We start from the raw sequence: 15,128 nt of genomic DNA, 5'->3' as shown, positions 1-15,128 counted from the left end.
TTTCATTATTCGGTGAAAAAAAAATAAATAAATAAAAATTAAGCACCATTTTGTAGAAAGTGTAAGATTAGTATTTTCAATTAATAATGCAATTAAGATCGGTACATTTTTTTTAATTGAACATGTTATTAAAACGCGTTCTATTTTATAGATTTAGTGAACATATTGATTTATTATAAATATAAATATTGAAAAGAAACAAATATTAATTCAAAGCATAATAATGTGTTAAGAGTTCTATCTAGTTTGAAAAGAAGATTTAGAAAATAAAGTAAATAAAAATATAGCTAGAAGTTACAGAAGAAAAATAATTAGCTCATGCATATAAGGTAATGTATAAACAAATCCAGTATGAGTCAGAAGAGTATATGTTCTATCATAATATTAAACTAGATTTATTACTCTGGGGAACAAATTTTCTATTTCGTTTACTTATATGCTTGGTCTTGTTTAATTTGGATGTGAGGATTTCAAATCTAAAATTAGTTTCGCTTCAAAAACTGCAAGTTGTTTTTTTTTTTTTTTTTTTTTTTTTTTTTTTTTGTAAAAATTACTTTTAATCTATTCTTCGTCAAAATGCACAAGGTAAAAAAAAGTCTTATATGATAGGGAGGTTCCTTATTGTAGCTACAAAATTTAGGGGAGTAGAGCACATCATCAGAATTAAAATTGAATAGAAACCCCTGCCTGGAAATGTCATCGCATGAGGCAAGGGGTGATTCTCTATAATTATAGGTTCAGAAGTACGCAAAGGAATAGTTTGAAATAGGGAGGCACCCCTAGCAGGACATGATGACATTTTATGACAAAGGTTTCTATATAATTTTACTTTTTAAGATGTGCTCAACTCCTCTAGAAATTTATCGAAACATTTACGTGAACCCTCTGCTATACATAACGTGCTTAAACTCATACATTTCGACAAAAAATAGACTGTAAGTGCCATTTAAAAAAGTCGTACTTTGGAAAGTAAAATCAATTGCTGATTTGAAATCAGCAATTCAAAAGTATGATGTGCTAGAAACTCTCATGCAACAAAATAAAATAAATTATTCCTCAGTATTGTTATGTTCATTGGTAGACAAGTTATATTAAATATATTCTTTAATCATATTTTTGGATATCTTTTTATTATTTTTTTTAAATTAATCAAAAGAAACATTACCAACCTTTACAAACAAACAAAAAAAAACAACAAGCATTATTAACATTACCAAAACGTTCTTGATTAATCCATTACGCATGTTCTAAAAAGCTTTAAAAATAGCAATTTTAAATTTATATGAAAGCCATTATTTGACAATCTCCGAATACCATAAAATTTAGAGATTTTTAAAAATAAGAATTGCTTATTTTAAAACTTAAAAAAGGAACTCAGATAATTATTGCACAATGAATGTAATAAAAGTAAAAATGGTATCGTAAATACTAAGTCGTATTTTTAAACACACGGTAAATTATTGCAGTTACACAATAATTTTTAAATCAGTATTTTCATTTCATTTTATCTCAAATCTTCAATACAGAATCGTATTTTTTTCAGCTTTTGTTGACATATATCTAAAACTGCTACATTTTGTAATCACTACTTAAGCTTAATAAGACAATAAATTTTCCATTTTAAGATTCAGTAATCCTTGGAACAATAATTCCTAATTGCCTTTAACAAAACACGGTTAATTGCCACCTCATTAAAAATCTCTTCTTCGCTAGATGAAAGTAGTCATTAACTAAGTCAGCCTACTACAGGAGATTCTATCGCAGGATTAAACATCTAATGGCAGGTCTTGTCATTTGAATAGTAACTTTCATTTATCAGGAATTGTGTTCTTTATCGGTGAAGCGAAAGAGGCTCATTCGAAAAAAAATGTTCTCTATTCACTAGGGTTCTCTATTTTTTCCAGTTATTGATTCTCTGCTTCGAAATACGTGCTTATTAGGCGTATTATGTTTCTAGTTTCGAATCCATTAAACATGAAAGCACATTTTTAGATTTGAAATTTCCTTTAATTAAAAAGTTGTATTTCTGGTGATATTCAAGTAAATAAAATGGTTTATTACAAAGTTTTATACATTATGCAATGGAATGCTTCGGAGTAAAAGCTTACAACAAAACAAATAGAATGATAAATGTGTTTGAGACGAATAAATCATCTGTTTTCAGGAAGTGATGAAATGTTTTAGGTAGAACTATTTTATATAAGCTTCAAAGAATTCATATGATTGTTTTTATTGTAAGAAAATGGTACACATTTACATTCATTTAACATGAAGCTTTGTAAATGGTTATTTTTATGTAAATTGATTTGGTTTATTACATATGGAAATAGAAATTTTTCTTCTTATATTAGGCGTTTTTGAAAAGTAAAGATGCAATGCTGTGTATTCACTTGAAAAGATTTTAATTGATTAAATTAGCATTATGAATTACTTACTGGTACATGTTTTATTTTTCGACACAACTGCTATCGTTGTCAAAGCATTTGTTAAATCTGGGTTAAAATTTTTCTATTCCATAGTCGAAACCACATTTCAAGTGCCGTAAAAGTTTTACACTGCAAGTTGTGTTTTTCAAGTAGAGAGAAAAATAAAATTCGCTGAGTTAAAGGTCCGAACTGTATGACGGATGATCTGAAATTTTGCCTTTGAAACTTTTAAGTAGCAGTTTGGTTTGTAACACTGTGTGAGGTTGAGCGTTGACATGTACTAAGAAAACTTCGCTTGTCAGTTATTACTTGCGTTTGCTTTAAATAGTTTGCCTTTTGAATACCTTTTTCACGAAGAAAACGTATTACCGATTGCACCTGGCATCTGGTTGGATTCTGAATTTACGCAGGCGTTATAAATACTTGTTGCTAAAACAAGGTTCACCATAAAAATAATAAATAACCTGAAGGAAGAAGTAAATCGCCAATGACATAATCCGTGTTGCTAACGGATTCAGAGACTTCTTTTTGTTTCTATCGGTAAAGTATCTTTACTTTTCGAAAACCCCTCGTAATTTGCTTCGTGTATAAAATAAGACATTACATTGTTTTCATTAAGAATTAAGAGGCAATTTATTCTTAAATATTTGCAATAATGTTGAAAGTTTTCGGGAAGCTGTGAATAATTTTTTAAATAATTTGAGTAATAATGATTTATCTTCTAATTTTTGTAATGTTAATTTTTTAATTAAAAAAATGATTGAAGAATTCTAGGTTTTTATATTTTTTTCTTTTAACAGGGCGCAATCCAAATCTTAACTGAGCAGCCCCAGTTAAGCATTCTATTAATTTGTTGCGTATTTCTTTCTCTTGACTTCTTTCATTTTATTCTCCATCTGCGCATTGTAATAGAGGGGGTTGTTTTTTTTAGTTTTTAGTGTTTTCTTTTCATTCGGCTTGCTTGTGAAATCGATGTTTGACCTGTGACTAAGTGAGTTTTTATTTTTCTGATGATTTTGTTTGAGTTTCTTTTCTTAATTTGCTATTTGCATTTCATATTTTTTCCTGGACTTCTATACAAAACCATCGGGGTACTGAGGGAGTTAATTTAAGCATTTGCTTCTCCCTCAATTAGAAATGGTTTTGTTTTTATGGCTACCGAGGCCGGTACCCCCTGAAGACGTCGGCTTCGGTGGTCATATTTTTATTTTTATTTCATTCGTTTCCTTTATTGCATAGTATTAAATTATTTTCACCATAGAGGTAGAAAATTTTTTTGATACTAGCTGTTTAAAATACATAATTTTAATAATCACTGAAAAATTTTAAGATAGATCAGTATCTAAATGAGTAAAATTATTCCTACTGTAAAAGTCGTCTGATTTGTAATATATCATTTTTAATGAAATTTCGCAGCTAATAGAACACGCCACAATCCATAGTAAACAGAATCCACAGTAAATGGAACAAGTCGCAATCCACAGTAAATGGAACGGGTATAAAGAATTTTTATAATCACTAAACTTTGCTAAAAGCTATATTTCATATACGTCTTTATTCAAATTTAAGCTTAAATAAAAAAAACGATATCTTGAACAACGGTAAATTACTTTTTCAATTTAAATACTAAGAGATTATACATTTCGCAAAAATATATTTCCTCGTTTTTTTTTAATCAACGCATATAGTTTCTAGGATAACATAAGGATTTTTCTGTGCTGTACCTATATTATCATCGTTGAGTTACAATTTTAGTACCTGGAACCATAATGTAGATAAAGTTTCTGCACTGTAAAAACAAATCTTAAAAAAATTACGATATAGAGCACTGTTTCTCCGTGTGCTAATAATATTTAACAAAAATTCAACTATTAGCTCATAATTTTAATACAGAAAAAAATTTAAAAAATTGAGAAAATAGAGGCACGCTTACCACCTGGATTTGAACTGGGAAAACTTGTTTAACATAGTCTTTTAAAAGTTGAATAAAAGCAGATAAGTTAAATATATTTTATATTATAATTTATAAAAAATAAAGTCGCGATTGCTTAGGGTTTATAGGAATTGAAATATCAATATGTAAACTGGGGTTCAACTCTCATTTGAGGCTTGAGGCCCGCCCAACTACTAATAGCAGGAAGTAGAGGAAGTAAAACTTGCATGTGTGCGTGGTTGACTACATTTCCGTTGGCCTCAAAATTGTTAAGCCATCAACTCCATGACTTTTAACTAATGTTGGCGCCATTTCATACAACAGGATGTTACAGAAATGCCTTTGTTCTGAAAAAGTGACCAGAAATTTTTATAGTGAACTTTAAAAAAATGCTCAATTGATTTATATCTTCATTTTAACTACAATATCGAACTACCGAATATGGTTTAAATTAGAGTTGTGATAAGGTTAAGGCAAATTTGAACGATGTTATGGTTCGTTAAGCTACAAAATTTTCATCAGTGTAAATATTTTAATATTTTCCTTTGACAGCAGTTTTTTTCAATTAGTGTTTATTTGTAAATATCAAAGCAATATTTATAATTAGGAAACATAAATATAACCTATAAATATAAGATAATTTAAAAAGAAGCAACATTTCATTAAATAACATTTATGTTCTTACTGATAATAACATGAGCATTGTTACTTTAACGCCTCGCGAGGCAGATGTTTTGACATAATTATAATGCTAAGCGTCAGTGCTCGGAATTTGGTTAAGTCTGAATTGCATCTTAAAACCGGGATATTAAGTTGTAAATAATGGCTGACAGTTCCAACTGATGATATGGTAAGTTGTGAAGTTTAGTTAGACTGCTATGTTCTATATTATGTTATTATTTCGCAACATTAACAGTAAATACTTACACCTTTGTTGTACAATTAAACTTAAGAATTAAACAAGCTGCAAACGTGTTAAATATTTTAAAGCATAAAATTAAAATAAATTATTTAAAAAATTTAATGCTTATTTATTTATATTTAGCTTGAATTATTTAAGTAATTCCTGATAACTGAAAATTTATATTCAGGCTGATATCTGCTTAATTGTGCTCAACATAAAAACATTGTTTAACATAAAATAAGTAATAAGCGCACTATTCATATAATAATAGTTTATTTACATGAAGTATTTTAAGAGCTATTTAACAACTCCTTTTGTTTTAAATAAATAAAGAAAACAATACTTTTATACGAAATAAAGTAAATATTTCTAATTCAGATTTTTTAAATAGCTTGTTTGATTTTTAAAATAATGAATTTTACGATGCAAATTGCTAAATATATATTTTGATAAAATGAATAATATCTCTACAGCTTACGTTTCATAGAACAAGATTTACTGCTCTATTCAGTTATTAAATAGTTTATTTATTTTAACTGTTATATTCAGTTATAAAATAATTTGTTTACAATTTTATTTACTGTTTCAATTGTCGTCCAGCAGGAAAAATAAATCAATTCAGAGGAAAAGTTAAATATAATGCCGCTTCAAGCCTCAAATATTGAATTTGAAAATTCAAAACAACTGCAGCAGTTATTTTGAAAATTAAGTATTTTTTCAAAATGCTCATTTATAATTACAGACTTAGGGTATACGTTAATATTTCTGTATTGCTGCCTATTACTGAAGCAAATAATAAAGACAGATTCTTAATAAGAAATTTACATACAACTAGAAATGAAAGTTCTGCTGTTTTTTTTCGTACGAAATATGTTTATTTTTATCATTCTATTGTAAGATATTATTAAAGTCGTATAGTAAGGATCCTAAACATGGTCGAAACACAAAAGTGTGTAAACATAAACAACTACTGCGGCTTTACGAAGACAGGTTTGAACAGATTTATTAAGAATTAGATAGATGTCGATTGCGAAATCTCAAATATAATAGTTCAATCCTATATTTTGTATGAATTTATGAAATAGATTTTTTGTTATCTTAATTCAAACTAAGTTAAAAAACATCCTGAGAGATAGTTAAATTTAAAAATTCGAAAAGTAGTTAGAGGAGATTTTTTAGTAATTGTTTGCATGTCATTTTATTCTATGAAAGGCAGATTAAGCTAGTCACTAAAGACGGCTAGTGGAAGTTAATATTCCTAGAGACAACACTAGAATTTTGCTTTTCAAGAGGGCTAAAAATTAATTCTAGAGCTTGAAATTATATAAATTACGATTTTAAAAAAATGCGTTTAAATTCATTCTTTTTATTGCAAAATTGACAATTTGGAACACTCAAGTTAGAGAAATAAAAATAAATGAAATTTGTTTTTTAACTGTTATTTCAGAATTCTAGAATTTTCTAGATTTCCTGCGTCTGGAAAGAAATTATTTATGAAAGCATTGCATCATTCATCATAATATGATAGAAATACAGCTAAAATCAGAAAATTATTCTTATTTTATTTGTAAAGCTAAGCATGTTTTTAAATTTCAATTTTGACAAAGAAATATTTGTCGATATAGATTTAAAATAATTTTAAACACACGCAGAACTTATGTTTACAAAGCATTCTATTAGCCATTTTTATAATTTTTGGACAATTTGACTACTCTAAATATTAATTCATGCTAAATTAGAATCCCAATAATAAATCTTTAATCATCAAATATAAAGACAGCTAAATATTTGTTTTTGCTTTATTTCTAAAGCTTTGCATTGAAATTCAAACTTTCAATTTTAATTGAAAAGTGATTTTGTATAAAAAGAAAAATTACTTTAAGGCAATAAAAAAGTTTTAAAATGACTTTAAATGCATAACTTATATTTATAAAGTGTTTTTATCGGTTTTCTAGCCATTTTTATTGTTAAAAATAATAAATTATAAAAGTTTTAAATCTTCTATAATTATATAAAAGGAAAGGAAAATAAAGAAATGCATTTTTAATACATTGATTTTGTATTGTATCGTATTGTATCATTTTGAATTGCATTGTTATAAAAGTTCTGTATTGCATCTTTAACATTTAATTTTAACTGAAAAGTAGTTTAATAGAGTTTGAAAAAAATTAAGTACAATAAAAAAGGCTTAAAGCTGCTTGAAGCATGTATATAACGCATAATAATAAAGGTTTATAAATCTTTCCAGACATTTTCACTTCGGAAAATATCAACTCATGCTAATATTCTATCTTTCATCATTAAATGAAGAGAAAACAGCTGAAAACTGTTTTATTTTTGTTCTTCTTCAAAAGGTTCAGGAATACTTTTTCATTTTTTGATTTTCAGGGAAATATTTTAGCACAATAATATGAGTTTCAATCAATTTGAAATTAACAAATAAAAATGTACTCATAAGCAGCTCTATAGCCTTTCTAAACTTTATAAATAATAAAAATATTAATTTATGTAAGTATTATATCTTTCATTATTATATGAGGAGAAAGCAGCTAAAACATGGTTTATTTTTGCTTTTTTTCACAATTTATTTCTANAGTTATAAGGTCGAGAAAGGCTATATAACTATTTATGAAAAAAATTTTATTTAACAACAAATGAAAGTGTAATACTTTGCGCTATCAAAAATAAAAATTCATACATTTTTATTTTTCAAACGCAAATGTGCTAAAATATTTCCATTAAAATTAAATCTTAAGACGTAAAGCAAATAAATTGTGAAAAAAAGCAAAAATAAACCATGTTTTAGCTGCTTTCTCCTCATATAATAATGAAAGATATAATACTCACATAAATTAATATTTTTGAAAAAAATTAAGTATAATAAAAATGTTTTAAAGCTACTTGAAGCATGTATATAACGTATAATAATAAACGCTTATAAATCTTTCCAGGCATTTTCACTGCGGAAAATATCAATTCATGCTAATATTCTATCTTTCATTAATTATTAAATGAAGAGAAAACAGCTAAAACCTGTTTTAGTTTTGTTCTTCTTCAATAGGTTCAGGATTACTTTTTTTTATTTTTCGATTTTAAAGGAAATAGTTTAATAATATGAGTTTGAATCAATTTGAAATTAGCAAATAAATGTATTTATAAGCAGCTATATAGCCTTTCTAAACTTTAAAAATAATGAAAATATTAATTTATGTGAGTATTATATCCTTCATTATTATATGAAGAGAAAGCAGCTAAAACGTGGTTTATTTTTGCTTTATTTCACAATTTATTTGCTTTACGTATTAAGACTTAATTTTAATGGAAATATTTTAGCACATTTGCGTTTGAAAAATAAAATTGTATGAATTTTTATTTTTGATAGTACAAAGTATTACCCTTTCATTTGTTGTTAAATAAAAATGTTTTCATAAATAGTTATATAGCCTTTCTCGACCTTATAACTATTAAAAATAATAATTTATGGGCGTATTAAATCTTTCATCATAATATGAAGGGAAGACAGCTAAAGACATGATTTATTTTAGCTTTGACCCCACTCTGTCCATAGCTAGGACAAATAGTACATAGCTTTTCCTTATCGATTGAGCGACTGTACTTGACAATTACAAATAATGGGGAGGATTTCTTTGTCTACAAGCCAGTAGAAGAGTTCTTTTTTTACACATCAACTTTATTCTTTACTTGTAGTTTAAAATAACATTTTGTTTTGAACATTTGAAGCTTTGTAAATATTGTTTTGTCAGGTATTCTAGAACAAGCTTAAACATATATCATAAAATATGAGTTCCACTGTCCTATTCTTTTGAATATCCTTCTATCCTTCTTTAAAAATACTTTGTTTCAGTTTTTAGCTATTTTTCGAATAACAATTCTGTTACAGTCAACTGGTATGTCATATGATAAAGTGGACATTGGATAATAAAAAACGGATTAAATTTTGTTTATTTATCTGAAAGAAAATATAGGAAATAGTTGCAGATGAACATTTTTCACTTTTAGTTAAATGAAAATTAGTGTTTATTGCAATATATATGCGCTTGGTTGTTAATTTGTTTTCAGATAATAGTTATGATTTCTTAGCAGCACACATATAATAAAATATATAGTAGAAAAAAGTGTTTAAAATAATATATTTAAGCTTCGTTTGTTTAGAAAAAAATAAGAAAAATTCAAGAACTAGCGATTCTATTGTTTCTCTTCCATTGTTATTTTAAATCAGTTTTTCTCAGTTATTTAATCTTGGTTATTAGTTAAAAAGGGATCTTAATATGAATAAAATTTCAATTGGAGATACTTAGTAAAAAAGGATAAATTTAAATTTCTGTTGAATAGTAAAATCTAAGCATTAGATCTTCGGCATCCCCCCTTGAAAAAATAGGGAATATGGATACGGTTGATTAGCAAAAAATTGAAACTATTCGAAAACAAATACGTTTCAAATTTATTTTCCTTTATTTATNAAATACTATACTATATACTATACTATACTATATACTTTTTTCTACTATATATTTTATTATATGCATGCTGCTAAGAAATCATAACTATTATCTGAAAACAAATGAACTACCAAACGCATATATATATGTTTGCTGGCATTAAATAGCAAGCTCTACAAGGCTGCCTTTCATTCAAAAAAAGTTTAAAAAAATGCAGACAATAATCTGTTTAACTTGTTTCTCTCATCTATGCCAACAATAAAGGTTTTAAAAAGTATGTAGAAACTAAATTAATTTATAAATTTAGGTACATTGCTTAAGAATTGTCTATTTTATTCTATGCTCATGGTTTTGAAACTAGATGCAAAATTTTATAATAGCCTCGGTTTTATTTCTTGGATAATTTAATTCAAATTTTATTAAATCTTCCACAATTATAAACGCTTATTTTTTTTTAGAAACTTTGAAAGTATATTGTTTCCTTAAGCATTTTTTTAATCACAATATTTAAATTTCAATATATTTAAACTATTTTATTAAAAATAAATCCAGAAATAATTTTTTTTAAATCAAGAATAACTAAAGTTAGAAAGGATAATATTTAATAAAAGTAAGCATATTAAATACAAAAAAAAAAATTATAAAAGCATGAATGCAAAAATTTCTTTATGCTTTTACAGTCAGACTGAGAAACAGAATAATACTTTGCATAAATGGAAAATGCCCTTTTTTAAATAAGTATTAAAAAAATGATAAAATTCGTAAATATGTCAACACTAAAATTAAATTTAAAATAAAATTAATTTCAAAATTCGTACCATTCCTATGCTAATATAAATAAAAAGAATGCAGAAGTGATCTTGAGTCAACATATAGTACCATAAATTAGGATTACTGTACATAAAGCCAACACCACTGGTTAGTGAAATGTTATGTCATTTCATAAAATATAACTTAAAAATGACCAATAAGATTTTCGAACAAAATGCTCATCAGTAAAATGTTCGATCAAACTTAAAGGGAAATTATTAAAGAATCCGTGAAGACTAAGTAAATTAAAATACATATTTAAGATTATTAGTAGAAAAAATTTCTATGAGGCATTATAGTGACTTTTCAATCACCAACATAGCACAATAAGATATGATAATTGTTTCCCAAAAATTCTGATTTTAAAAATTTTGGCACACTTTTATACGCATTTAGTAAAAGATGCAGAACTGAAAATTAAATATACCAATTAAGTGATTTTTATGTCATGCTCAAAAGTATAATGATAAAATTTACCGAATTATAAAAAAATTACCAAATTTTAAAACGTATTACAATACCATATTTTATTGTTAACTTTACCAAAAACATTATCAGAGCGTTTAGGTAAAAATTACCGAGTGTTTTTGGGGTTCCTATAGAGCCTCAATCACGGTAATTTTCACAATATCCAGTTAGTTTTGACCACACTTTTTTTTCTCGGTGCAGATTATAGAATAGAGTTATGAAATTTGATTTAACATTAGATAAAATTTCATAAACAGTTCTATTTATATAGCTGGACCTGATATAATTTGAAATCCAAAGACATGAATTCAATGTACCGCCATTACTGATTTTTTAATATATATTCCCACTTGTTTTATTAAATCACAAATATGCATCATTATTAAAATTTAAGAATTATTTTAAAAACTTAATTATGAAACTAAAAGACTTTAATACATTCGTCTTTTTAACAAGACCCAAAAAATCTCCTCTCTAAGCATTTTAAATATGTTATGCCCTATACAATTGTATATTTAGCGTAGTTTTTATATTCTATTTAGTTATATATTCTATTTATATATTAGTCATAAATATTCGCTATATTTTTTATTTCCTATGACTTCTTAATTTTTCCCCGCATACTACAAGAGACTTTATCTATTACTTTTAAATCAGGAATAAAAGTGAAATTGTTTAAATTAATTGTTTAGCCTATACGTTTGTTAGTGCTTTGTAATTATAAACTTTTCTCATTCATTACATTAGGCTATATCTGTTACATTTAAAGTTAAAAAGTAGCAACTTCTTAAACAAATTTTAAACTTTTTTTTAAAATAATTTTTATTGAAATTTATATTAAATAATGTTCATTTTAACTAACAGAATTAACTAAATTATAGTTTTTTAATTAAATGAAATTATGTTAGACAAACGTTTCCGAAATTAATTACTTTTCATGCATTAAATATCAATAAACTGGGCCACAATGTATTTAGTTTCATCCAAGCCGTAATTAAATATAGCAAAGCTATAGAAACAATAAAATGAGTGAGATAGCGTATAACAATACGCTATATCCAGATTCTAAATTAGACTATTATCATTTGCATCATACATGATCGTTCGTAACAAACCTTTATTAATAACCTTTTATTGGTTATCAAAGTTGACCATTCGTGAAGTCTTAGAATAGTATCCATTTATCTATTTTAATCAGTCGAGCATTAAGTGTAAGCCTTTCAGAAGTAATTGCCTTTAGTTTCTAAAATACGATATATATAACTGAATCAACTGTGCGATAAGTTTTCCTTTTCTAAAACAATTGATAAATATTTAACCTAACACAATTTGCAATCAGTCTTTAAATATTTAAATGGCGTTTAAAATTGATGAGCAACATGAATTTCTATTTTATTTGTAAAAATAAAGCATTTCAAAAATATTATTTTAAGAAATATGAATATAATTAAATTTAATGTTTATTTTGCAGCTTGATTGCCTCAACTAAAACTTAAATCTTTATCATTTTGTAAATTTAAACCTGGCAATTAGTATTTAATAATGCAAAAAATAAATATGTTTTATAGCAAAAAATATTATTTTGTATTATGATAGAAAATTATACAAATCCCCCCAAAAAATACAAGATATTATATAGGAAATAATATTACTTAAAATATTCATTTATTTACTTTCCTGGAAGTTAAAATGTATTGATGTAAAAAATTCAATATATTTCCTTGAAAATAAGAATATTATTTATTGTTTCTAATATTGTTTTATGTTTAAAAATAATAATTTTTAAAGCTTTTCTAAAATTGTACGCTGATTAAATGAAACATTGCATGAATAATACAAAAATAGTTTATCAAAATCATTTTACTTCATCAATATGTTCATTAAAGTTTAATATAACATTTTTATGATTATTAAAAACTGTATTTATCTCATTGATTGTATGATACATTATTCTTTATTACTTTTCCAGCAACGTGCAATATGAGGAAGGCATTTTTTATCTTTTTTATTTTTGAATAAAGATCAAATTTTGAAATTCTCAAATTTAATTTTTTGCAATCAAATAAATTAAATATACTTTACTTTGTTTCTTTTGAACAAAGTATTGTAGAAACTGATAGTAAATTAGACAAACCGATGAAATTTTGTAAATAATGCAAAAATTTTAACCAACTTTTATCCCCATTATTAAAACGAAACTTTCTTACATAAGCATTTCAATTTTTTAAAGGGAGTTTTTACACGAGTTTTTAATTATAATTTTAATCTGAAACATTTCACGTGAACTATTAAATATGAAAATTTTTCTGTCATTAATAAAATACTAGTTATTATGAAAGTTTATTGAACGGAATTTTTTTTATGAGCAAATAGAAATAAATTTATTTAACGGAATTACAATAATTTCTTATGTAACTTTAAATTGAATTTCTTCACTTCAAACCTTCCTTACTGATAAATATTGCACATTTTTAGAAGTTATTTTATGTAAAATAGCAAAATTTCAAGTAAATATGATTCTTAAAAAAATTTGAGTATAAAATAAAAATTTAGAATAAGATTTACTACAGTCAAAAATGCTTTAAAATATTTAAAATGATAATTCGTTTCATATAGCAAAACTATGTAATAAGACATAAAATTATGGGAATTTCTCTTCTAACACATAGAACGTAAAAGAAAACTAATAAATAAAATTAAAAAAATAATGATAAATCAAATTATTTCCATAACAGCACATCAAAGGACAGAGTAACCATAAAGTTTAAGGCTTCAAAATTTTTTGACCAGCAGCATGATTGAAACATTGCTGTCGGTATTGCGCATCAACCATCTTTACAATTCAGACAAGCTAATACCCATCTGTCCAAAATTGGAGGGATGGAAGAGCTTCTCACAGCTAGTGTGGATCAAATCCCCAAAAAACGGAAACCACACTTAATGGTTTAAAAATAACAATAAATACTGATTACATTTTTTACTACAAACAATATTAAACGAATTATATTCAAAATGGTTTATAAATGTTCAGAGCATATCTATAATATTCTAAAATTAAATTATGTATAAAACTTTTGTATGTATTATTTTTAAATAACGTACCTTTGTCTTATTTTCCTATAAACTACTCATAATGTACTAAGGTTAATCGAAATACTTTTTTACTTGCAGAATACTCTGAACCTGTAATTATCTCAATAATAAAAAAATATTTTACTTTTAGTTCTTAAAATAATTATTCAGAAAACTCTAAGATATGAATAAAAGAAAATGCACTGTGTTTCTTTTTAAACCATCTCACTGATATATTATAAATATTAAAACGTTTCTTTCTTATTGAGTAAACTAAATATATTTTTAAACTTCAAGTTCGAGTAGCTGCTTTAAAATAGTTCAAAGATATTTGAAAATTTAAAATTTATTTTTGCATTTTATTACGATTACATTTGCGCCATTAAGGTCACCATTAGTGTCAGTATTCCACAAACAATTTCATAAATAGTTTTGGCATTTATTCATTATATTAATTATTATTTTTTTCTATTGATTCTTATAAATATATAAGCATCCTTTATCATCGCATTTATAGTTTCAAAATGCAGTGTTAGCTAAAATGGCATGCTAACTGAAAATTATGTAAGGAAACTTAAAGCCCTATTTAAGTAACCATAAGTAATTATATTTCTTCATTACTATCTCATTTTTTATTTAGGGTATAAACTTCTTGTCTGCAAATCTTTGAAGTAACAGCTTAACTTTTTTCTATAATTGAATTTAAATGTAATAACAATTTTTTGAAAAAAATATTATTTTAAGACATCTTATACAGAAACTGCAAACGCACAGTAAAAAAATCAAAACAAAAAGACAACATTATTTCAGGATTAAAAATTAAAATTAAAAACAATTAATAACAAGTTTAAAATATAATAAATGCTTTCTTTTAAAGTACTGCATCTTCAAGTTTCTTAACACATTTTCATTCATGAATCTTCATTTTTCAAGCATGAATGAAATGATGTGGTATTTTTGAAAAAGTCAGTTTTTGAATAAATATATTTAATCTAGTATGTTTAGAAGCATTATTTGATTTGAATCAAGTAAATTCTTAAAATATATATATATAT

At 25.3% G+C, this 15,128-nt stretch overlaps 1 protein-coding gene across 2 annotated transcripts in view; it reads right to left on the bottom strand.

The window, feature by feature from the left end:
* LOC107438596 (neuroligin-4, X-linked) overlaps positions 1-15,128 on the bottom strand; it is a 161,311-nt gene that overhangs the window by 144,757 nt on the left and 1,426 nt on the right. The window lies entirely within an intron of this gene.

This window comes from Parasteatoda tepidariorum, chromosome 2 (genome assembly GCF_043381705.1).
Source record: "Parasteatoda tepidariorum isolate YZ-2023 chromosome 2, CAS_Ptep_4.0, whole genome shotgun sequence".
In the NCBI taxonomy this organism is placed as follows: Eukaryota; Metazoa; Arthropoda; class Arachnida; order Araneae; family Theridiidae; genus Parasteatoda; species Parasteatoda tepidariorum.
Note: the sequence above shows the minus strand (reverse complement) of the source record. Positions and strands in the feature narration are given on the sequence as shown.